Below are 26546 nucleotides of genomic sequence, written 5' to 3'. Positions count from 1 at the left end.
AAGTGGAAGCTCCATTGACGGAATTTTATTCGATATAATAACACAAGATACTACTTTCCAATAACCTTGTTAAGACCAAAAAATGGGCCCGATATTGGCTCTAAGGCTCTAGTCACACCCCTATGCTCAACCAAACAACCCCACGGCCTCATGGCTAGGAGCACATGGAGGCTACACACATTTATTCAACTTAGATATGCATTCGTACCATTCATAGTCCAATGAATCTCTTCCCAACTTCAAGCAATTGGAGTTTCCAAATAAATTGGTGTCTAGCACCTCATATCATATACACAGGGCGCACCCCGCCAGTAGATTGATATGACCCCACTATGGCTCTCCTTGTTCTAGGAGATAATTCAATCCTTACCATATCAGGTCCCAAAACAAATATACTATCCTACAACATGGGACTCCTTACACTATCAATGTGAGTCAATGATTGTAATCATCAAGTCCAATGCATCCAAGATTTTTTTTTCTAATACAATGTATATGTAATGCAAGGCAAATATGAATGCCCTTAAGTGCACAAACATGCAAATTTATAGATCAAACAACGTGGACTATGCATAAGCATTTCTTTTTTTGACTTCACTCTAATGCACCGAAGTGATTCGTGCTACTAACCTTCTTTAAACACTTAAAATGAATGAATCGTACAGGTCAAGATATGCATTTACTCCCCATAACCCTTTCCCTTATCGATTATCATTTTGCATTCGTTGGTAGGTGTAAATAGGATTTTTTATGTATTTGCGTACATAAAAAGGTAAATACATTCATAATTTTTTGTAATTTTTGGTGCATAAAATCTATTTTTTCCATATAAAACTCAAAATTTCTTGATTTTTATTCATTTATCTTATTATTTATTTTTTTTTCTAAATTTCAAAATGTAGAGCTTGCATGAACCAAGATATAGAATTATACTTTAAATGACTCCATGTGAACACCAAAAGAACCATGAAAATGCATAAAACACTCAGATTCTCCAAAATTTTGCAATTTTTGCACTGTGGGGTCTCTTGATTCTTATTTTAATTATAAAACAGCAAGAATCGACTAAGAATTCTAACTTTTCAAGCATTAGAAATCATATTCAATCATTTTTCAAATTATATGTGAAAGATTAATTATAAAATAATAAAAATGAGAACTTATCTATTTTATTTGCAATGAAATCGTATGTATTTAAAAGTTGTGAAGCCAGTAACACTCTTCCATGGCCACTGATGCATGCCCAACCTTTGATTTACGCTACATAACACTTCAGTATCATCATGCATCCAAAATCTATCACTTCAGTCCACCCCTCTCATACATAAATTGAGCCATAGGAACAAGGTGCGGAGAGGAGAAAGAAAGACGAGAGAGAAATATTGAGATAAGAGATTTTGATTCAGTGCACCATTTTTTCCATGGTCTGTGGCGATACGGAACGAAGATATTCTGTATCTTATCCCCCATACAATTTCTCTCATCTCCACCCCAATAGTTGCAAAATTAGGAAATCAATGGATTTGAGGGGGCGCAAAATAATTTGCATCCCCACTTCACTTGAGAAAAAATATTTTTTTAAAAGCCCCTAGCTTATTAAAAGTGAACTGGTTTAGTTGTTTCATATTCACACTTCTCAGAAGTGGCTACAATGGCATAGACAAAGAACCAAAAGAGCTTGGAATCGCAAATTTGGCTTAGACACCTGGCTTCATGTCATCAAAATCTATCAATTTGGCCTCTGGCACGCTTGTTCTAGCTCTTGGATCCGATAGCTAATTCATAATGTCAAACCATGTGGGGATTAAATGGGGATCAAACAGACTCTGATCGATGAACGTGGACTAGCATTGGGCTCCTGGCAAGATAAAAATCTAACTAGGAAAACTCAAGATGATTGATCCACAATGGTCTCAATTTCCATGGAAATTTGCTATTTTATGCCTCCTGAGCCACTTTTACGCTAAAAAAATGGACCTCAAAACCCAACTCTCATTAGTGACCACATGATACGGTGACTCAGCTTGTCGAATCCACGAACTGATATGCACAAATAACAACCATAAAAAGCATCAAGCTGCCACAAAAGAAAATATTCAACAAAGTACAAGAATAGTTTGATAATATTTGTATGGAGAAGAAATTGTAGAGCGGTAGTCTAGTCGAAGTTAGTGATAGAAGAACTTTAAGGCACTATCAATAGCAAAGGCTATAAAAGGAGCTAAAGGGAAGTGATGATGGTTACATTGAGCTATGGTGGCACAAGTACATAGCTAATTCACCCTCATATACATAACAACTAACTTGTATATTTAGCTTTCATTGTATCACTCTGATGGTAGCCATGGTTGTCTAGTCTATAACTTGTATTTCCCTAAGTGGTTACACCTTGGAATGTATTGATTTTCTTGAGTCTTGTTTATGCTTATGATTGTCTCCTTGAGAGACCATGATGCTTTATATTAACTGACTGTGGTATTGAATATATGAGCATTGCTTTTTTGTCATGTATTATCTATGATTGTCCATTTTGGTATTGTTTCTTTGATATGATGTGATTGTTAAATTTGTGATGTTATCATATGATTAAGTCAAGTCTGAGTATGTTACAACTGCCATCCCATAGAGTTGGTGCAATCCAGTTGTTCATGGTGACCACAATCTTAAATTTAGACCCAATTACACATGGCATCCACACTGATCCTTCCCACGCATGTAGGTTTGCATGGACATGTGCTCTCATGGTCTCCTAAAGGATGTCTAATATATGTTTTCACAATAGTCTAGGAGTGAGCATCGATGTCGGGTACCATCTCCTGAGGATACTTCATTCCTTAGTGATGACTAGCCATCAAAGAACTCCACTCCACAATCCCACAAATAGTACTTGCTCTTTTTTCCTAGGCCTTGGGATGTGCCTCTTGGTTTGCCAATCACTCTTTTGATGCCTTTGAAGCTAGCAGGGTGGATGTTTGCATTAGCTAAACTACTAGTGTTTTACCCATTCCACCTTATGATATTCCAATCCATAACTCGATGGCTACTTAGTTATGAATTTTGTTTCCAAAGTTTTTTGGCTCATCAGTCGAGGACCTAAAAATCTTCCTTATGCAATTTGAGGTGGCATATATAGTCAACTTCCCTGCCCAAGTGGATCCAACCTATAAGGTGGCAGTATTTGAGTCATTGATGTGGAAAAAGGTGGTGGCTTGGTTCACAGCGAAAAACAACTATGCCAAGGCAGCATTCTACTTATGCTTCCTACCAGAGATGCATGGAAGTTAAAGAGACTTTGTAGTCTCAAATAATGTTGTGCTGCAATCTAGAGCTATATAGCTTAATTTAAAGTCTCAAGAGGGTGAATACCTCCAAACACACGACCCACTAGTGAAATGTTGCACTCCCTATATATGCAAGGATTTAATCTGGATGTCCATAAAGCGTTGGATTTGGAAGATCTATCCAATCATAACATGGAACATTTCTATTAGTGTGTTCTTCACATTGGAATGTTTCTAGCTAAATAAAAGTCAAAAAATGGGAGGAAATAGACTAATTCTCTGCTGATAAACCCGTCATATGGAATCTAGTGATTTAGATATGAATTCAAGCCTAGAGAGAAAGATTAGTAATTAGAATAGGACTCTAAGGATGAGAAATATGGGAAGCCCATAAAGTCAAAGAGGATAGACAAGGGCCACAAACCCTCAAAGGGCGCTCCAAAACCAATAGTCAAAACCCTCTAGTCTACCAAGTACAATAGTCTGGGTCATTTGGCAAGACTATAAATGTAGTCTCAATCTTCAATGGTGTGGCATATGCCATATGGCTAGCCACAACACAGGGGTTTTCCAATATAATACCATGAGTTAGAAAAGGGATGCCCTGGGGCATGGCAAGGTGTAGGAGTGCAGCATGCCAACTAGCAAGGTGTGGGAGGAGTGCAATTTGCCAATTCAAATACCATTGGTCCATCAATAACATCTATACTTGCAGCTTCTTACATGCAACAAGATTACCTCTCCTAGTATGGGCATGGAGGAAGGAATTGAGGAGGCAGAGAAGGATATTACCACCCCTCAAATAAACAATGTCTATTTTGCATATAGGAAGGACACTAGCAATCAAAGTGTCTAGAAGCTCAACAATATGATGCTCAAGAGTGGCAAAATTAGAACCAAATCCCTTGCCATCTATTAATATGGTGAAAATTAAAGAGCTATCTCATCCAAAAGTCAATGTGGTCACCCGATCAAGTAAAAAGCTAAAAGGAATAGCAAAGAAGCCCATAGGAATTTCTTGGGCAAAGCAAGAGAAAGTCTACCACCAAGTGGTTGAGTGGATGACAGGTGGTGACTCCTATATTAGAGCCAAGACCCACAAGAGTAGAAGGAACTGAAGGAAAATCAATAGAGCGAGGTAGAATTTGCAGTTGAATCCTAGTTCAAAGATAGCACCCGTGAGAGTAGAAGGGACCACAAGAACACTAATCACAATGCAAAAGCCATATCTGTTTGGAGGAAGGATCCATGAGGGCAGAAGGGAATTGGCCAGTACCAGAAGCTAAAGTGTATTTTGCTTCACATGCAGTCCCAATAAGCTCAAACACATAGACATCTTGATCTCCATTACTATTTCCTTGGGAGATTTTTTAAATTTGGTCCCAAAACTCAAGGACTACTTGATGTAGATGATTCAAGTGGATTATCTTGTACTACTACTAGAACTATAAGTGGTGGCCCTAACTCCATCCACACTAGAGGAGGAAATTTAGAAGGTGCAATAAGAGTTGGATGGTCTCACCAAGATCCTTATCAAACCCTACTATTTTAGTAATATCTCTTTGATTCAAAGGTCGAGTAATTCATAATGTCTTGCTGATACTAGTTCAAGAGTGAATCTCACCATAGTGGCCACTTATTGGCATTTTGGACTGATGAACTAGGAACCATTCCCCTTCCTAGTCCAAATGGGAAAACAATAAAGAGTGTGCCCACTTCTAATTACATGATTAGTCGTAATGGAAGTTGCAAATGTCCCATTCCTAATTTCCTTGGTTGTATTGAGCATGGAGCATGTAGGTGAAGATTACTACCTCTTGGTTGGACCGTCCTAGTTGTGAGAAGCATGGGTCAATCATAATTGGGATTGTGACTCGCTGTCGATGTCACAATAAAATTAGCTTTTCTTAAATAGAATTCTATCTCCATCAAGTAGCTTGCAAACAAGTAGTCTCGCAGAGATTGTGAACATGGTGGATGGCTTGGATGATGATGAGGAAGTTATACTCCTAGGTAGCCAATGCACACTTGGAATTTTCTTGTCAAGTGGACATCATGTAGATCATTCAACAGTATTTGGATCTACATTCCCCACTATATCTTGCCTAGGAGCTAGTACTAGCATAGGATCTGATTTTTCAAAGTATAAAAATCCAAACTCCGAACTCTAAAGTAGAAGCAGCTTAAGCTATGGCTATAACCAAATCAAATGAAGGAGAAGTGCTCAAACAAGAAAGAGAGTTTGAAGCACAAATGCAAAAGGTAACTAGGATCACAAAGGATGCTCTTTCTATAGTGTATTTTGGTCTAAATGAAACTAAGCCAGTAAAAATTAGTACTCACATCCTCAATTCTAAGAGTAGCTCATTACTCTCCCAATAGAACTAAGAGATGTCTTTACAAGAGATTATGCTAACATGAAAGGATTGGATCCTCCATTCTATCACCACGATGATACCTACACTTCCTAGCCCACTCAACTAGAGAAAGCTTGACTTCAAGTCTTGCTATCCTCTAGTGATACAATCCTCTCGGGACCAAAAGCATAGTAGAAAGTAAACCTCATAGACAACTAGCTAGTCTACTAACATTAGCATTGGATTCCCCATCCGAATTGTCCCAATCCCAATACCAACATGCATCCCACCACCAAAGTAATCATCACAATCAAGTTCTACCTTGAAATCATCTAGCATTGTCTAAATTATGTGGCATTAGGAATTTGCTTTGAACCATCCTCCAACGGACCTCAAGCACTTAATTTGCACACTTATGAGCTTTTGAACCAAATTTTTAAAATCCTGAAAGTGAGAAAACACCTCACTTTTCTCCTTCACGAAGTACATTAATACCTTGTATGATATAAATAAAGGTTACATAATACTTACATCCAACCATTGATGTAGTATTTGTAGGATCCCCATACATCCAAATATACAACATCAAGCAAATGCCTACTTGCATGTTTCTCATGAGGAAATGCATGCCTTGCATGTTTTCCAAATTGGCATGCTTTGCAAACTTTTTGCAAATCAGCCACTTTGAACTTAGGCAAGTTTGTCACAATTTCATATGAATGCATATTTTTCAATGGATGCACATTTACATGGCCAATATGTTTATGCCAAATGTCAATATTAGCCACAACTCCCACACCTTGTGTAAACATAGTAGCCTTTAGCTTGGGTAAATTTATTCCCAAGGTAAACATCCTTTCCAAATGCTTACCTTTTACAACTAGTGGACATCTGTTCCTGAAATCTTCCATAAGTAGCCAGTATGGTTCAAAGTGGAATACATGTTTAAACGTTTTCCTAATAGAAACCAAGTTCTTTCGGATATTAGACACATGCAACACATTAACCAAACACTTATAAACTTTTCTATCCTACATAAACAATGGGACACTCCCAACATGAGCAACACGATGCATTCTATTGTCATTTGTTTTCACAAAACTAGGCATTTGAAGATTTTTCATTTTTCTCATGAGACATCATATACTTACAGGCACTTACATCCACATACCATACATCATTAGTCATTATTGTTGATGCATTTGCATTTAGTGCATTCATTATGTGCTACCTAACAAACAACTTCTCATTATCAACCTTATTACTAGTAGATGTATAATTGTAAAATACTATCTATCATGTCCAATATCTATAAAATGTTTGTGACATGATAAGGTTTGCAGAGTTTGTGAATCTTACCACATTTGTATATGAGCAGTCTCAAACTCCCAAATAGAGGCCGAAACGTGTCCAAAACATGAATCCAATCACACATGCTATAACCGAAGGTCTTCATACTCCCTCAAGCAGTTTAAGATTGCGAAGAAGGCTTGTCAATCAAAGATCATATGAGAAATATTTCCACATCGGTACTCCACAATAGGGTTTCCTTGTAGACTCTTGCGTATGTGGCTCATAACTCCTTATTTGAATGCCACTCAAATACCATGAAAAGATGGGGATAGAAAGAGGAATCTTGAGCTCTTGCAAGACACAAAACACATAGAGAGAATGCACACAAGATAGGAAGCTAAACCCTAGTCTTTCTTCTACACTATATGAGTCTATTACAAGTAAGAGAGAGTATAACATACATAATGTACAAGTAGTCCATGTGAATACACTAAGTAGAAAGATGACTAGATAGATATCCCATAGCTCACATATGTGGACCCTAACTAACGTCTAGCTATAAAGTATCACTAGAATTATATGATGATGTAGGTATTAACCATGTCAATGATATGAATGAGGAAATGGTCATTGCATGTGTTTTAGCTTGTATACATCTCAACATCCCAACTACTGATGGCTACCCATATCAATACAAAAATGGGCTATTCTAGTTCTGCATGCTCTATACAACAAAACATAACTTCTCTATTCCAAAATCACAAACTTTCAAATGGGAAGACACTTTCTTTGATTTCAAATTATCATTTCAGCATACTAACAGATACATCTCAACATATCTTGCATTGATGAAGAGTTGTGAGAGCTTCAAAATTTATGAACTTTGATTCATCATTTTCCTTGCTCTACAAATCCTTCTAGATTTCCACTAACTTGAGTCCATGCATTCAACATCTATCCATAATACATATTCCTTGCCACATACCCAATTTCAAATGTAGAGACCCTTTACTTCCATTCTTCTCTGGTGATGGGAAGCCTCACGCAACAATTAACATACATCACTCTCAACATGATGAAGAACAAACCTCTGCTGTCTTTCACTCATATCCATACATCAAAACTCATTTTCATACTCTATGCCCCACACAGCAATAGAAGAAAACAAGACAAAAGGAAGACTCTTATTATCGTCATCTCAAAACTGAGAACTCGCATCAGCCCATTGACTTTACCAGCCCTGCCATCATGCTCCACCACTCCAATAATTCAACCTCACGGTCTCTTTCTTCTAAAAACTTGTTCTTCTTCTTCTAAGCTTCAGATTTCACCCTTCTCTTCAAGCTACAAGATTCTTCTCTCTCTCTCTCTCTCTCTCTCTCTCTCTCTCTCTCTCTCTCTCTCTCTCTCTCTCTCTCTCTCTCTCTCTCTCTCTCTCTCTCTCTCTCTCTCTCTCTCTCTCTCTCTCTCTCACACATTGATTGAACCCCCCTCTCCCTTTCTTCTCTTTTTCCTTTTCTTAAAAAACTCATCACATTTTTGCTTTTTTTCCTATTTTACTAAGTTGCCCCTTGCTTCCCCTTAGTTGCTAGATGGCAAATATGCCCCTTGCCACATACAATTCCACTCGGGGACTCAAAATCGAAAGTGAGAACACATTTCTTTCTCTTCCTACATGAGAGGCGTGTCTCAAAACTAAAATATCACAACCATGTGTCGAGCATGCACGGTACCACTTGGGATTTCCATCTATAAACCCAACTCTCGCTACAATTAAGTGTTAGAAAGATTTAAAAATGATATTTGCATGTGTTACCTCACTTGACTCCATGCAGCATTATGCCCTAGTCACTTATTTTCATCCACCATGATTAGCCACCCCCTAGTTTGGTACACAAAGTGTGAAAAAACCTTTATTAAAAGCTTCAAAAAAAATCTGACAAAGACAAAGTCCTTTTCCTTAAAATCTCCCTTATAGGGCACTACACAAAACAATTCATAACTTTCGGATCACCAAGCTTAAAAAAGGAAAGTTGTAGCTCTCTTTCCAATATATAACTCTTTAGAGAAACTTAGAGCCAAATTCTTTGATCTATTGTCGTGAAACAGCTCTACACATCCTACATTCCTAAATTTCTGCATACAGTCCACTTCAGACATCGACCTTCCAAAGACCGTAACTTTCACATTCTCGTTTGGATCAACAACGAACTTGGCAGAGACCTTTATAAGTGTAAAATAACACTTTAAATATGTCGTCCATTATTTACAACCATCTGATCAACACTAGATTTTAGAAAATTGAATCTGCCCCAAATAGTAAACTGGAAGCAACCTACTTTATGTATAGTATGTACATTACTTACATCCGCTTTAGTTAAAGGATTTTGCAGATATATTTCTTTAGATGGAACCCATTGATTCTACTATTGTGAAGAGTCCCATCTAAATCTTGTAGCAAGTAAGTGTCATTTTCAAACTTCTGCTTGATGAGGAAAGGTCCTTCCTATCTAACTCGAAACTTGGTTTGAAAAGTGGAGTCTAAGCTATTGTCATATCTCATAACCAACATTCCCTCTGCAAGATTCTTCTTCTTTAATTGTGTATTGAACCATTCCCTCCTCTTCACAATCTATTTTTCATAACAATCCATTGCTTGTTGCCTATCCAACTATAGGATATGCAAGTTCATTCCTCTATCAACTCCCAATTCTATTAGATCTAATTGATCCTTTCTTACAAACTCCATCATAGGGAACATGACATTCATAGGTAATAAAGCATCTTGACCATATACTAACTAAAAAGGGGTGAATCATGTACTTTTCTTCTGTACTTTTCTACAAGCCCAAAAAGCTTGATGTAGATAATTGTCCCAATCTTTAGGATGATCTTCCACCAGCTTAAAGAGAATCATCTATAACGTTCCATTGAATGCTTCCACCAGTCCGTTGCACTGAGGGTAATAAGGAGTAGCAAATTTGTGTTTCAAGTATATCTCCCTATTAATTCTCTCAATAGCTTATTTTTGAAACCAAGACCTTGATCTATCACTATTTCTAGTGGTATTGAAAATCTGCAGCATATGTCCTCCATGAGGAACTGAGTTACATCCTCTTTCTTGCAATTCCTTGTAGCCTTAGCTTCAGGCCATTTGTTCATATAATCAATTGCAGTAATGATATAAGACTTTCATGTTTTTGTACTAGGAAAAGGTCCAATAAAATCCAAACCCCACTTCTCAAACAGTCCATAGACAACAATGGATTTAGCAAGTTCTCGCATTAGTACCCTTCTTGCATATGACTGGCAAGCATGACAACTTTTACACCAATGAGCAACATCTTAGACTAGGCCAAGTAAGTCCTGGTAACATAATTTTTTCTTTTGGTAAGCTCAAAACCAAAATGAACACCACATGCTTCCTCATGACAAGAAGATAAACAAGCAGGAATCTCAGAACTATCCAACACCTTTCTTAGTACATTATAAATCCCCTTCATATACGATTGATCATTTATAAGCACATATGCCCTGGCCTTTCTGACAATGGCATACCTTTTGTATTTATCAACCAATGATTTGAACTCTCCAATTTTTAAAAACTCTTCAATTAGGTGAAGGCTCTCCCTGCCCTCATATCTAGGATTATCCATCCTCATGGCAGCAACATACTGGGAAATAGCATTTTCAATCATTCATGAGCTATACTATTATTTTCCCTACCAATATGCCAAATTTCAAATATTTGCAGCTGCCTGATGCAACCTTTAATCTTAAACAACCAGTCTTTCAAAATATCTTTATTGGCTTTCCAAACATTTTGAACTTGTCTAACCACCAACATAGCATCACCTTTTGCAACTATCTTCATGTATCCCCTGAATACAGTGTTTCAGGCCAGCATGTAAACTCACATATTTAGCTTCATTGTTAATTTGTATCTCTTTACTTTCTTGACTTCCGAAAAAGACTTCTCAATTTTTAGTTTCCATAATGACAAAACCCAGTCCTCCCTTTTTCAGCACTCTTATGTAACTGCCATCAAAAAACAAGGTAGCATCTTTATCATTCATCTCCTCATGAATTTGTGGATGTGGAATTAGTTTCTGTCTTATAACAGCTGCACTTTCAATAGGTTCTTTATAACTCAAAATATCATCTAAACTAGCTCTCACAGTATCCTCCTTCAAGCATGTAAATTCAAATTCTTGCAAAGACAACAGCCACTTAGTAACGCTTGGAGCATTTTCAGCAGATCACAAAACTTGTGGAAGCAACTGGGAACTAGTAAGTACTACAAATGGTTTTTAAATCAAGTATGATTTCCATCTTTCAACTCCATATACCAGCCCCCATACCAACAATCCTTCTCATTCGACCATTTAGCCCTATCCATTCCTCCACTCAAACATTTTTCCTTCTTGTTGCATTCCATTATGACTTTTTTATTATGTTTTTAGGTTTTATTTTTCTGTGTTTTACATGCAAGTGGGTTCTATTCTCGTCAAAACTGCATTCTAACGACATGACAAACATGTCCATTACCTCATTACATACATGTTTTCTTCTTTTCACATTTCATTCCAATTGATGGATAATTACTTTTCGTGTGATTTTTCATGGTCAAATTTTCATATTTTTCCATGTGAATCCCCTATTTGCTATCGTATGTGTCAAACGCATTGTCCCTACAATTCCTCCAGTTGCCTACCTAATTTTTTTTTAAATGGAATGTTCATCCAATGCCCGGCTCTCTTCAAATTAATTTTTTTCGTAGAATTGTTGTTCCCTTGCCCCCCGCATGTCACGTGCTCAATTGGTTTTTCCCTCATAATGCATCCCAAGTGTTCGATGAGTCGCACTTGGCCACCCCGGTTTCTTCCCCACTCATATCTGTTCCCATTACTACTAATTTTTTTATCCCTTTTCTGCGTTGGTGCCTGGGACGAGGGACACGCTTATTGATTTTTTAAATTTTTAAAAAGTTAAAAAAAAATTCACCCCTCTCTCAATCATCCTATTTCTCCCTTCCCCTATCTCCTTCTCTCTCTTCTCTCTCTCTTTCTCTCTCCTTGATCCTCCTTCTCCTTTTCCCTCTCTTCCCCCAACCCTCTCCTTCAATCCCCCTCCCTGTAGCTCCTCCCTACTTCCTCTCCCTCTCCTCCCACCCTCTCCTTTACCCCCCTCCATGCAGCTCCTCCCTACTTTCTCTCTCTCTCCCCCCATCCTCTCCTTCCCCCCCACCATCTCCTTCTTCGTCTTTCTCTTCTCTTGCTTCCTCTTCCTCCTTCCCCTCCTCCTTGGCCCTGGCCGTTTCCTCTTCCCACCATGTGCTCCACTCGCCCCCGCTGGTCCTTTGCCACACCGCCTGCGTTGCTATCCACCACAGACCTATGCTCCGTGTGCACCGACTGACTGGCCATCAATCTTTGGCTCCTCCTCCTCTTTCATCCATCATCTCCTCCTCCTCTTCTGCCCTTTGTTGTGGTATTTTTGCTTAAGCTGTAAATTTTTCAGCTAGCTGAAGTGTATTTTGGATTCAAGAGCAAGCCGCCCTGATTGCAAGCCAAGGGAAAAAGGGTTGCAAGTCTTCATATGCAAAGACTGAGGTGAAACTGACTTGTAGATTGAGCTGAAAACTCATTTTCTTAAGCTCAAGGAATCCCCACAAAGCACCCAAAAGCTAAGAAACTCGTAGTCCAGCTCTGATACCAGTTTGAAGTGTAGAATATGCAACAGAGCTCCCTTTGTGCTTCAATGGAGATACCATGCTTATATCTTATATGTATTTGTGAGGTGATTTGTTGACCCCAAATGATGAAGATTTGTCTTGATATGTCGGAGATGTGGTATTGCAAGCTGTTCTATATATCAGACATCTAGAGTTGCAAATAGATCAGATGTTCATATTTTTTTAAAGTGACTGATTGCCCTGAAACTTCTTGGCATATAATGGTTGATTCTATGATTTTGAATCAACATCAAAACAAATCCTCTACTCATATGCAAAACACTAACCAACTGAGGGTGGATCTCTTAGCCACCTTTCCAAACAACCTCCATTTGATTCATCTTTATTTGATGCCTATTATTGCAAATATGTAATAGGACCATCAGTGTCTTGTTTATCTTATTATTAGAGTACCAAATGGCCTATAGATATGAATCCTACCTTTCTATGTATCAATCTGCTCCACATATTATTCTACCCCTTCTCTTTCAATCCCAAGATGCTCCTCAAATCCCTATTTTCACCTATTGTTCTTTTATTGAGGATCGTGTATTTTCCTCTCCTCCTTGTTCTTTCCCATCCACAATTGTTTTTTCCACTTTTCCGGTTCCGGCATACTTGTTAACAACCTTTTTATTTGATTTCCCTAAATTAATAGATTATTCTTCTTTAACCCATTCCTCCTTTTATGATTTTGCTTATCCATACTCACCCTCTCTTGCTTGTTTCTCTTCCATCAGCTCCTACTTTATCCCTCAACCTCCTCAATTGTTAGTGATTACATAGGTTGTGATCTCAAGATCCTTAGACGACGAGGATGGAGTTCAATAAATTCCTTAACATGACCTCAAATAAATTAGCCACTAATTCCATGGGAATGGATAACTAGCAATCAAGCTTTTCAGAATTATTCGAAATTTGCTTAAAAGTATTCTTAGTCTTCAGATCCTTCAATAAGACCAACTACTCATTTTGCTTGGTATCTTGTCTACGTGCACTGGCGTTCACATAATGATCAAAAATCAATTCCAAAGTTTTGTATGAATGTGAATGTGAATATTGATCCCCAACAACTAGATATTTTATACTTTCATGTCCTTTGCTTGCCTAGCCGGTATCTTATATTGGTGGAGAGGATGTGTTGCTTTTTCCAAAATCCTGCTAAGACTTTTGTAGATGAATCCTTGTCCATGGATTGTTTCCAAAACCACCAAGCTTTTAAGAGGGATCACCTTCATTGATATCCTTGGAGGTATTTTGATGATTGATAATGTGATATCTCTCTTTTGCAGGTGCCATTCAGATGGTTGTTTTGTGTTTAGTATTTGTATTGTGTGTATTAATTGTATGATGGGGTCGTGATTGGATATTCAAACTAATTAAGAATATAATTTTTTTTGAATATTCATGGTGATGCTAGATGGATGGATACAAATGAAGAAACTCTCATATTCTTTAAGAGTTTGTTTAAATCTAGTTAATTTGAGTAAGTTTTAATCATGATCTCTTATTTTGGGAATTTTTTTCGAATAATGGATTAGATACATGTTCTTTTCTAGAGTTGAAGCTAGAGCCCTTCTTGGTTGTTGATTGGATATTTGAAGATAAAGCAATGGGCTATTATTTTGAACTTTTATTCTTTTTTTAAAGGTCGCAAGAATGCTCCCTGATTAAGTGTGGGGATATGTTAAGGATTGATATGACTATGTTTTTTTACTGTTTTTTGTTGGATTTTGGATGATTTTTGTATGATTTTAATGATGATTGATTCATTTGGAAGTATTTGAGAGAGTTTTGGATAAGGTTCAATAGGCTTGAGAAGCTCATGACATTTTTTAGTAGAGTTATGATGTGATGAAAGGTTCTTTTGAGTGCCCGATAGGTTCTAATTGGTTATATTTAAGTTCTATTTTATTCTGATTTCTTTTTGTATGAGAGGTTGGAATGATGATTGGTGAATTTTAAGGATTTTTGGAAGCTTATTGAATGATTCTTGATGGTTTTAGTTGAGTTGAATCCTTTGTGATGACCTTGTATATGGTATTGTTGACCCTTTGTAGACATTCTATAGAGTCTATGTCTCTATTATATTTCTAGTTTATATGCCTCTATAAGTGTTATGTGGGATGAATGTGTAGCTTGGGAATTTTTTCTAATCTTGGGAAGAGATGAATAGAAGTTCAAAATAGCTCAAAGAAGTAGAAGAAGTAGCGAGTGAAGAGTCAAGTGAAGACTGAAGTGACAGTGACACAGTTGATGAGCTACAAGAGGACACTGTAGTAGCTTTGTTGACCCTTCATATCAAACATACCTCTTGGGAGGGGTATCCACAACCAAAGAAGGATTATGGATAATTATTCTTCATTATTCCAATGTACTATTGAGAGATAGTATTTGTGAGAGAGATAGAGTATGAGAGATAGCCGATTTTCTATTAGAAACATTTATCTACATGAGAGAAACTATGAAGACATTGAAGATAAAATCCATGTCATGATTTCTATTCAAAGTGGAGCATTCTTTTGTATTGTCTTGTTCTTTTATTATTTCTATCAAGAACATGAAGAATGTGTTAAATTTTTGTTGTGATAAATCCATGGTGGGAGAATTACTATATGATGATGCATGAAGACTTGAGAAAATTGGTGTTGTTTTTCTTCTTGTGGTGGATTAAATTATGAAGAACATGGTTGTTGATAATACAAGATAGACTTTCTTGTAGTAGATTCCCCATTTTCTTGGTGTTCCTCATAGGGATCCATAGCATGAATTCACCATCATTGACTATAAGGCGCCACCCAAGCAAACAACAAAGGCCACAATAGTGCTGGTTTGACTCCTACATGATCAAGAGTGCAAAAGGCTTCCTATTAGAGCGCCACCACACAATGGAAGTGGCAACCAAAACATCCCTTATTTGCCCAGTCCTTCCGAAGTTAAAAGGCTCTGAGTGAGAACCCTTCCACTCCCAAATAAAAACTTGCCAAGTGTTGGGTCCCCAAGCAACTATTAGAAGCTTAGGGCTCCTATCAAGGAGTCTACAAGCTATGGGTACCGAAGATATTTAACACATCACGTCATGCACTAGCCACCCCCAACCTCGTGTCAATTCTTCCATCCTCGTTGCACTGAACCCCTAATTGGCACTCCAATGATCCATCCAGACTCTCCCATGATATAGAAGCTCCCATCCCTCAGGTAAAATTAGTTAGAGCTACATGTAACCCTACACAACAACCTAATTGTGCCTCAGAAGAGTCTCCTCACAAACACCTATACCTCGACTCCTTACAAAATCAGTCCCTATTGACTTGCTATCCCAGCCCACATCAAGAAGTCACCACTGTGTCCTTCAATTTATCAGTTGTTGGTAGAGGACCTAGCAAAGCAAACCCACAATTTGGTTACAGAATGCTTTACACTCCTAGACACCACTTTTGGCACATTTACTAATTTTTTTGCCATAATGGACTTAGAAATGGCCAACTTTGATATGGCAACATTAGCATCTCAATGGAATCCTACTTGGTGGAGCCCCAAGAAAAACACCAAGGAAAAGGGGATTCTACTACAAGAAAATCTATCTTGTAACATCAACAAGCTTTTATTTCATTCTTTTGATGACCAGAACAAAGAAAACAACAATTCTTCACGCACCATCATAGTAGATATCTCCCACGGATTTGATAGAATCAACCATAATCTTCAACATCTTCATAGAATCCATCAATAGAACAAAGAACATAAAATAATACACTATTTATGAATGGAAATCAATCACATAGTATTCATCTTCAATGTCTTTATAGCTTTCTTTCTCAATCTCTCATAGAAAGATACACCGTTTTGATAGATTTGTTTATCTCTGACTCTCTCTCTCTCTCTTTCTCAGTAGTACATCACCTCCTCACTACAATACTCAATAATGACTCTCAATAATCCTTCTTAGGTCATGGATACACCTCCCAACAGGTATGTCTATTTCGAAGAGGCACCAAAGCCACTACAATGTCTCTTCATAGCTCACTTCTGTCTCTGTCACTCCAGTCTTCTCTTCAGTCTTCAGCAGTTGCTTCTTCCATTTGTTTTAGCTATTTTGAACTTAGATTCATCCTTTCCAAAAGTTAGAAATTTTTTCCAAAGTCACACATACATTCTACATAACACTTACAGAAGATCTACAGAACAGAACAAAATAGGAATAGAGCAAAGACAGAATAGAGACAGAGGCTCTACAGAAGGTTTACAGAGGGCTACAGAATGTCATCAGAGAACAAAAAATCCTCATAACTCATAATAAAACCATTCCAAACTATCAAAAAGCATTCAATAAGCTTTCAAAAGATTTCAACCTTCATCAATCATCAATCCATGCGTCATACAGAAGAAAATCAGAACAAAACAGAAGCTATACAGAAGGTATTAGAACCAATCAGAACCTATCAGAACATCACAAAGCTTTGTATTTCTACTAAAAATCATCATGAAATTTCAAAACATAATCAATATTATCCAAAACACTCTCAAAAACTTCCATTAACAACCATACATCACTTAAATCCATCAAAAATCAACCATTCAGACCTCAAAAACAACAAAAATAAGTCAAAAATTCAACCTTTTTCCACTCTCAACATATCCCCACACTTAGAAAGGAAGCATCCTCGCAACCTAAGGAAAAGAAGAATATAAGTCCAATAAAGAGCTCAATTTGATCTTCTGTAGTATCTTCAATAATCACCCCAAACCACGACCCCAACATATCACTTGTATCTCTAGAAAAGAATACTACTAAAGGAAAACTTCGTTATTCATTAACATATCTAATAAACAATAAAAAGTCATAACAAATTTGTAAAGGATATAAGAGGTTCTTTAGCCTTCCATCGTAGGCTTGCCATCTGCCCCTCACCATTAATAGTTGAAAAGAGAGCTCTCGAACAAATTATTCAACCATCACGAACTCATCACATACAAATTATTACAACACACACACAAACACAACTATCTGAATGGCACCTCCAAAAGATGTCTCATTAAGAAGCATAGAAGATACATCCAGGGGTATCAATGAAGATGATCCCTCTTAAAAGCTTGATGATTACGACAGCGATCCAGGGATAAAGACTCATCTACAAAAGATTTTGAAGGATTCTGAAAGAATTGAAGGCAGCACATCCGTTCTAGCAAAACAAGGTATCTGCTAGGTAGACAAAGGGCATGAAAATATAGGACATCCAACTGTTGGTAATCAATGTTCACATTGACATTCATACAAAGCTTTGGAATGGCCTTTTGATCGTTATGGAAATGCCTATGCATATATGCTAAGTACCAAGCAAAATGAGGTGTCAATCTCACTGAAGGATCTAGAGATTGTGAATATTGTTGAGAAAAATGGAGGTAATTTTGGTATGCTTGAGTAGTAGTTGTCCAATCCCCTGAAATTAATGGCCAATTCATCTGTGATCCTGTGAGAGAATTAGTTGAGCTCCATCCTCTTTTTCACGGAATCTGCTGATCAAATCCTTCGTACCCACTAACCAACTAAGGGGGTTGAGAAATAGAAGTGGTAGGAGATGGAAGAGGAATAAGTAAAAGAGGATGAAGAGATGGGTAGGCAAAATAATAAAATGAGGAATAAGGTAAAGAAGGAGTGGGTAAAAATTTAAGCGAATCAATTAGGAAAGGTGTCAATTGATAAGCATGAAAAGTAGAAGGTATATGGATAGATGGAGAAGGGCATGGCAGAAAAGGGGAAAAGACCCGATCTTCAATGAAAGAACAATAGGTAAATATTGGACCTGAGGTTGGAAAAGGAGAGGTAAGATAGCTGCTAAGTTGGATTGATAAAGGAAAAAATAAGCATCATAGCGATGGGCCATTTGTTGATAATACAATAAGCTAGGAACAAAGGGACCTAAAACAGATTATCGATGGTAGGCATCAAAGAAGGATGAATCAAATGGATGGTTCTTGGAAAGATAAGCTAGGAGATCCACCCTTAGTTGGTTAGTGCTCTGCACATAAGTAGAAGCTATATTTTGAAGTTGGTTCAGGACTACAAAATCAATCATTGAATGCCATAAGTGTCAGGGCAAGTAGCCACTTTAGAAGAATAGCACTGGAACATGTCATCTATCCTCAACTCCAAATGGTTGACATATAAGGCAGCTTGTAAGACCACATCCCCCACATACCAAGCCAAATCTACATCATCTGAAATTAACAAATCACCTTGTAGATACATATAAGACAGCAACATGGTATCTGTTGTCACAGAATCTTCAAAGACCATACGGACAACTTCTGTCAGAAAATTAGAAAACCAATCCCCACTCCAACCATCCTCTGGAAGAGGGAGATCCATCATTGAGAGCTTAATATAGAAGGCCAACTTCTGTAGCTGATAGTGGACAAAAAAGGAATGGTCAGGAGGAATATACTCTTGAAAGTGCTCAAATGTAGACATAAGATGCATGTAGATCATAGTGTGTACCATCAGCATATACATGTTGTCCATAAGCATAAGCATTTGATCCAAGTGTACCATCAGCATATTGATGCTGGCCATGAGCATAAGCATTTGATTCAGGTCTTGCTGTTTTTTCCATAAATGCCTTTATAAGAGCAATACACTGTTCAGTCGAAACTACAAGTTTGTCAATATTAGCTTGTGTTTGAAGCCAACCTTGTTCACTAGAGCTGGAGCTATTGTTCTCAGCTGCCATTGCAGTCAAGTTGAAGAGATATGTTGTTCCTTGAAAAATATAAGTCCAAATAAGGTGCATGATAGCTTGACTTGAAGGTTAGGATGTCTAGTATCAAGTAGAAATCCTGGTTTGAATTTAGGAGTAGCAATACCCCTCTCTGTTTAAGAATTTCCAGAACTGTCCACAGTAAACTGCTAGTGAACTGCCGGTACCAAATAGGTTCTAGCTCGAGAAATATGTGTCCAAATGAGACGTTTGATGGCTCCACTCGAAGCTTATGATGTCTAGTATCACTTCCAATTGTTCCTTTGTCGTTAGAATGATGCTACTAATTTCTGTAGCAACTTTTCCAAATCTGTCCCTGTTTGGACTGCACCCTGTTTTAGCCCTGTTCCAAGTGTTTTGAGTACTTCTTATCCAATTTGAGTCGATACCCAATGCCTATACACTCAAATGAGTAGGAAACAACATTCCATGAATATGGCATTACAAGATCGCATCCCCCATTGTAAGTAGTTTGCACTGGCACCTACAAGCAGCTCTCCCTTGATCAGATCCGCAAGCTGACAGACAATTGCACTGGTCTTCAAGGCTTCTTGGTCTTTAATGCTTCTACACTAAATCCCAGTTTATGCAACAACTTCATAGAGACAAAAACGGTAAAGATATGCCAGGGGTTATATGGACAGGAGTTGATAAATGCATGAGAAATATAGGATGTTGAGCATGCACCTGACAATGATCATCCTAGTATCTTTCCAGAAAGACAGATGTACATGCTTTTTTTTGTTTAATCAGACGGGGCAAAGATCTGGAAAGGTTTGAGTGCGGCATCTATCCAACAAGTCTGAGCATAGTTCCTCAAACTTGGCTCTGGTAAGGTTAGTGTCAATCTACTTTGGCCCATCTACTGTGGCAGTAATGAATGGCAAACTTATAGTAGTCTGTGTCAGAGTGGACAGTTCCACTTTGGCCTTCTCTGCTGCTTCAGTGAGACGCTGCAAAGCTTGCTTATCCCTCAGCAGGTCAATACCTTCTTCTTTCTTGAAATTACCCGCTAACCAGTCAGCTATGCACTTGTCAACGTCATACTTGATGATCAGAGTGATGCAAAGCTTTGCTGAATCTATCATGGAGCAGAAGCAGTTTGCTCTCCTAATGATGAGAAATACTCATCATGGCTTGGCTGGATTGTTGGGAGAATTCTACATCATCCTTTGTCTCCACTGCAACTTCCGATATGCCAAATAGTAACAATGATGTGGATACCAGTGATGTCTCAGCAGCTTATGATGGTGATGACAGCAATTCTCTACCCTGAAAAGACCCTCTCATTACTGCATTTTAGTGAAGAGAATGGTGGAGAAGTGATACTCAGAAATGGATGCCAACAAGCAAGCACATGTTGCAAAATCTTTAAGAGGAATCTAGAAGATCGAGAAGGTGGGAAGCTGTCCTGGGGAAGCCCACTGGCTATATGACTGAAGATGAACAGCACATGACCATGTCTGCTGCTTGCAAACTTCTCTCAATGAAGTTGCCAGCAACAACGGTTCAAGCAGCACTTCAACTCTGTGCTAGACTGACCAAAAGCCATATGATAGCCATGCAGTTTCTTGATGTAGGTGGTCTGTAGGCTCTTCTTTCTTTGCCAAGCAGTAGTCTTTTCCCTGGTTTTGAGAATGTGGCTGCAGCTATCATCCGCCACCTCCTTGAAGATCCTCAAACTCTTTAGTAGGCCATGGAGTCAGAGATTCGTCATTCGACAGTCCCAGGCTTCTGAAAAGCTGAGCAACTACTACAGCAGTCGACGGTCCCTGGCGTCTGATACGCTTGATCAGAAAGATCAGATCTGAATTCTCAGGAGCTTCAATTCCAGCTCTATCAGGAGTCTCTTGCTTGCCGGATTCCCAGACGGGATCCTGGACCTTGAACCTAGCAAGTCCGAAATCGGCAATTCCAAGAAAATGCAGTCCTTCTTATACCCTAAGAGCTTCACCACATACCTAGAGTCAAGGCACCGGCAAATAGAGAGCTCGTTCTGGAACTCCCTCTCACCCTGAACGAAAGACAAAACCAGCTTCTTCACTGCCACTTCTTGGCCATTTCTGAGGACACCTTTGTACACGACCTCGAAACCCCCTACGGGAGTCGCTCAAACTGTTGGTTGCCTTCTTCAGTTCCTTGGACAAGCAGGTATTATCCAAGATCCGAGCATTCAAAGCTATCAATGATCAGAAATGCAACATGGACGCTATCAAATCTCTACAGAGGGAAGCCTCCACCTCCTTTTGAGCTGGTTAAGGTTGCACTGCTTGTCCTGGAACGGCTGATTCATGCTGCAGATGAAGATTTCTTGATTGTAGTGCTGGTGGATTTCAACCTTGCACAGCTACCAGAAATCAATTCCTTGCTTTTGGATGCCATTCCTGTTAACTCGCTTGTCCGATACAGGGGAATGGTCCAAGACGTGTTTGATGTGGTTGGAGCTTATAAGGACGGAAATACATGGAAGACCAACAAATACTCTGATGCAGCCATCCTTCCTGGTCGTTCAGATTCTGACATGCAATGCAGATTTGGGAGAGAAGGCCGTACTACTGCGTACCAGTGCCAGGTGAAAACTCTTGGGTGAAGAATGTGTTTGCTACTCGAGGATTTCAGGCTAATGGCAGCTCTACCTCAGCGAATGCACACCAAAGTCAGAAGCGTACCCGGGAAACCTGTCCACCCGAGGGCATGTCTCTGATGCAGGAGATGGATGAAGATCTCTTGATGGAGGTTGAATCAGGTTCAGGGAAAAGAGTGTGCAATGGCCATGCATCAAGTTCTTCAATTTTGCATAAATTTTAATGACGTCTAGCCATTTAAGTCTTTATCCACCATATCTGACCTTGGATATCTCTAGATGTTGTCTCTTGCTAACTGTAGGTGTCCTGAAGCACTCCACTAGTCACTGTCTTGTACCATTTTTGTCTGAAATTGGTTTTGAAATAGGAAAATGAGACTGAAATTGGAAGAAAATAATGGATCAAAGACTAAAGCTCTGATACCACTTGTCAGAGAGAGAAAGAGGAGAGAGAAATACTGCAGAGGAGAGAGAAAGATTGCAGGAAGAGAGAGAATAAGAGTGACGAGGAGAGAGAAAGACTAGATTTAGAGAGAGAAAGACAAGAAAGAAGGGGAAGCCATAGAAGCTGTGAGCAAGAAGGGAGAGAAAGACTGTAATTGTATTAATATGTCAAAAGATATGAAAAATTACAACTTCTCTCCTTATATACCAATGTTAGTCTGACATGGCATATTATCAACATTTTTAACTATTCCCAACTTCTTACAAGGGTTCATTTTAAGAAATTATTAATAATGGTTGAAATTTTATTAGGTTGTAAATCTTAATAAGAAAATGACAGTTCAATTTTAAATTGTTAGTTACAATTTATTAATGTGAAACAATGTTTTTAACAAAACCTGGACTGTGATCCCCAAACTCAGGTCTCTAAATGCATATTCATTGATTAAAAATTTCATGTGTCTGAAGCGCTCTTCTTTTTCAGCGCGTACATTTTTGTGACGGCGCGTGCAATGAGAACGGCGGGTTGATTTTAATTTATTAGAAAAATGTGTGTTTGGCATGAGCACATGTGAAAAAGTGGGTGAATAAAGTTCATTTTAACAATTAACTATGGTTAAGGGATGATAAAAAATCAATAAAGCACAAAAATTAGATATCTGGTAGGGATGTGTATGCAAGAGACTGAGGGTGCACTGAGTAGTCCCAAATGCAAGGAATCCAACAAAAAAGCAAAAACCACCGACTGGAAAAAATAAAACACCTTGTTATTTTAAAAAAACAAAATAAATATCAAGGCAATGTTAGTGGGATCACATTTGGTTTAGTTAATGTTGATTAGGGTTTGGGTGATAGTGTTACTATTATTTTTTAAAATTATAATTTAGGTGTATTTTATATTTTATATTTTATATATTGCTTTTTTGGTATATTTTTTTATTTTAAAATATTTGATTTATTAGAATATCAATCAAACTTAATTGAGAATGAAACCATCAGACTTCAACAATGGATTTATAAAATTTTTATAATTATTTTGTAGTTTGGTAGCATATCTTTGGAATTTAAAATAATTTTTTAATAAATTTAGATTAAAATTTTATCATTTGGGTCCAAAAATAATAGGATGAGCATGTGCCAAGGCTTTTGCCAGCTTAGAAAATATTCTAAAAACATTCAAATGCATTGATGGAAATTTTTGTAAATTTTTTGAATTTAATTCTGATTTATAGGGATTTTAAATGATTTTTTCTCAATTTTTAGTGAATTTTAAAAAGGAATTTGAATATTGTTAATTTTTTGCAATTAATTCTCTGTATTACAATCAGCAAGATCAACGAAAAAATTACCCAATTTAGAAATAAAATTTTGAGTAATTTTTTTTGTTTTTAATTGATTTTTTAAATGACTTTTTTAATGTTTTTAAGTGTTTTTAGGTATTTTTCATGGGTTTGTGGAAAATCAAAGGAGATATACGGGCTTTGTGTGAATAGCTGTATGTGCTTGGGGATGGCACGCACCACCGCACGGATAAGACCAAACACGCGTCCTCTCGTGTGAACACCCGCTGGCAGCTCCCAAGCATGTGAATAAGCCGCAACACCCGCGTGAACACACGCACACAACACGGAACCATCAGGCAGCAATGGGGCCTGCGTGTGGAGGTTTTTTTTAGATTGTTGTGTGGTCCCGTAAGAAACGGGGGTGGCTGCGGGTGGAGGTGGGGGGAAAGGGGGCTATGAGGGGGGTAATTAGGGAGGGGTGGGAAAGGGGGCTTGGGTAGGGGTAACTGGGGTTAGGGTGGGTGAGTTAAGTTAGGTTAACTGGGGTAGGGGTGGTGGGTTAGGTTAGGTTAACTGGGGTAGGGAGGGGTGGGTTAAGTTAGGTTAACTGGGGTAGGGGGTGGTGGATTAGGTTAGGTTAACTGGGGTAGTGAGGGGTGGGTTAAGTTAGATGAATTGGGGTTACGGGTGGTGGTGGGTGAAGTTAGATGAACAAGGGTAGGGAGGGGTGGCTTAAGTTAGAGGAATTGGGGTTAGGGGTGGTGGTGGGTGAAGTTTGATGAACTGGGGTAGGGATGGTGGTGGTTAGGTTAGATTTGGGGGGAGGAATGGGAGGAGGAGGAGTGGAGGGAGGAAGGCACATTGGGAGGAGGAGGTGAAGGAGGGAGGCGGCGCGGGAGTAGGAGGCGGAAGGGGAGGCGGAAGAGGAGGAGGTAGGCGGAATGGGAGGAGGAGGCAAAGGAGGGAGGCGGCGCGCGAGTAGGAGTGGTGCGCGAGTAGGAGGCAGAAGGAGAGGCGCCACGGGAGTAGGAGGAAAGGGGAGGTAGCACGGTGTGAAGGAAGGAGAACGGGGGGAAGGCATCACGCTGTAGAGGAAGGAGAAGGGGAGGAAGGGGTGCGCGAAGGAGAAGGTGGGAAAGGAGGCGCGGCGATAGGTAAGAAGACAATTGTGTTGTTTTTTTTTTCTTTTTTTTTTCTTTTGGGTCTTTGTTTGCGTTCGTTTTCTTTTGGTGCCTCCTCTTTTTTTAGTTGGTTTGTTTTTTCTTTGGGTTTTTTTTTGTTTTCTTGTTTTTTATTATTTTTTTCTTTTTTTGTCTTTTGGGATGTTGTGTTTTGTGTTTTTGTGTGTGTGTGTGTTTTTTGTGGTTTGGTTTTTGTAAGATTTTTTTTTTAAAATTGTTTTTTTGTTATTTGTTTTTTATTTTATTTTATTTTTTTTGGAGTTGATTTTGTGGTTTTGTTTGGTTTGATTTTAGTCATTATTGTTTGTTTGTGTGTTTTTTGTTTTTTGTTGTTGTTTTTTTTTTTTGTAACAACTCCAGATCGTGGGTAGCATAATTCTTCTCATGGCTCCTTAGTTTCCTTGAAGAGTATACTACAGGATGACCCTCTTGCATAAGCACACATCCTAAGGCAAGTGTGCTGGCATCAGTTATTACTTCAAACTCCTTACTAAGGTCCAAAAGTTTCAGGATGGGTGTTGATACCAAGCTTTGCTTTAGTTTATCAAAGCTAGATTGTTCAGCAATTGACCATACAATTGATGTTTGCTTCTTCAGTAGATCGGTCAGTGGCGCTGCAATCAAAGCATAGTTTTTTATAAAGACCCTGTACCATCCTGTCAATCCAAGAAAACTTCGTATTTCTTTGATAGTTGTTGGTGTTGGCCATTCCAAAACATCTTTGACCTTGGCCGGCGGATCTACCGAAATTCCTTCAGCTGAAACAATGAATCCTAGATATTCAATCTGTCGCTTGAAGAATGCACACTTCTTCTTCTTAGCATAAAGCTTGTGTGCCCTCATTGTCTCAAGGACAATGCGAAGCTGGGGTTCATGATCTTCTTCCTATTTGGAGTAGACTAAGGTATCGTCGAAGAAGACGAGTACGAAGTCATCAAGATATTGCCTAAAGATATCCTGCATTAACTTATTGAAGGTGGTAGGTGCATTCGTCAGCTCGAATGACATGACTAGGAACTCAAAGTGCCCATATCTTGTGTTGAATGCCGTCTTTGGGATATCCTCTTCCTTGATCCTTATCTGATAGTATCCAGACGTGAGATCAATCTTGGAGAAGATCTTTGCACCTTGAAGACGGTCAAGAAGTTCATCTATTCTTGGAATAGGATATTTGTTCTTAATGGTTGATTGATTCAACCCTCTGTAATCAATACGTAGCCCAAGCGTTCCATCCTTCTTCTTCTGGAACAGCACTGGAGCTCCCCATGGCAAATTGCTAGGACGGATGTAGCCCTGATCTAATAGTTGCTTGAGTTTCTCCTTCAACTCAATTGCTTCCGGGATGGACATCCTATATGGCCTCTTTGCAATTGGCGTAGCTCCTGGCACTAGCTTGATTTCATGATCAACTTCCCTTTAAGGTGGAAGTTCTGTCAGCTCTTCAGGAAATACATCCGCATACTCCCTTAGCCATGAAGGTTCTTCACTAGACTCCTGATTCTGATCTAGCTTATTTAGCTTAATCAAGTAGACAGGTAGTCCCTTTCTAACTCCCTTTATAATCCGAGATGCTTTGGCCAATTGAATTTCCGGCTTTCTAGCCTCTCCTTGACTTGTGACCAATTCCCCTT

Source organism: Lygodium microphyllum, chromosome 16, assembly GCF_053477565.2.
Source record: "Lygodium microphyllum isolate KBCC chromosome 16, Lygodium_microphyllum_v1.1.10, whole genome shotgun sequence".
Classification (NCBI taxonomy): Eukaryota; Viridiplantae; Streptophyta; class Polypodiopsida; order Schizaeales; family Lygodiaceae; genus Lygodium; species Lygodium microphyllum.
Note: the sequence above shows the minus strand (reverse complement) of the source record.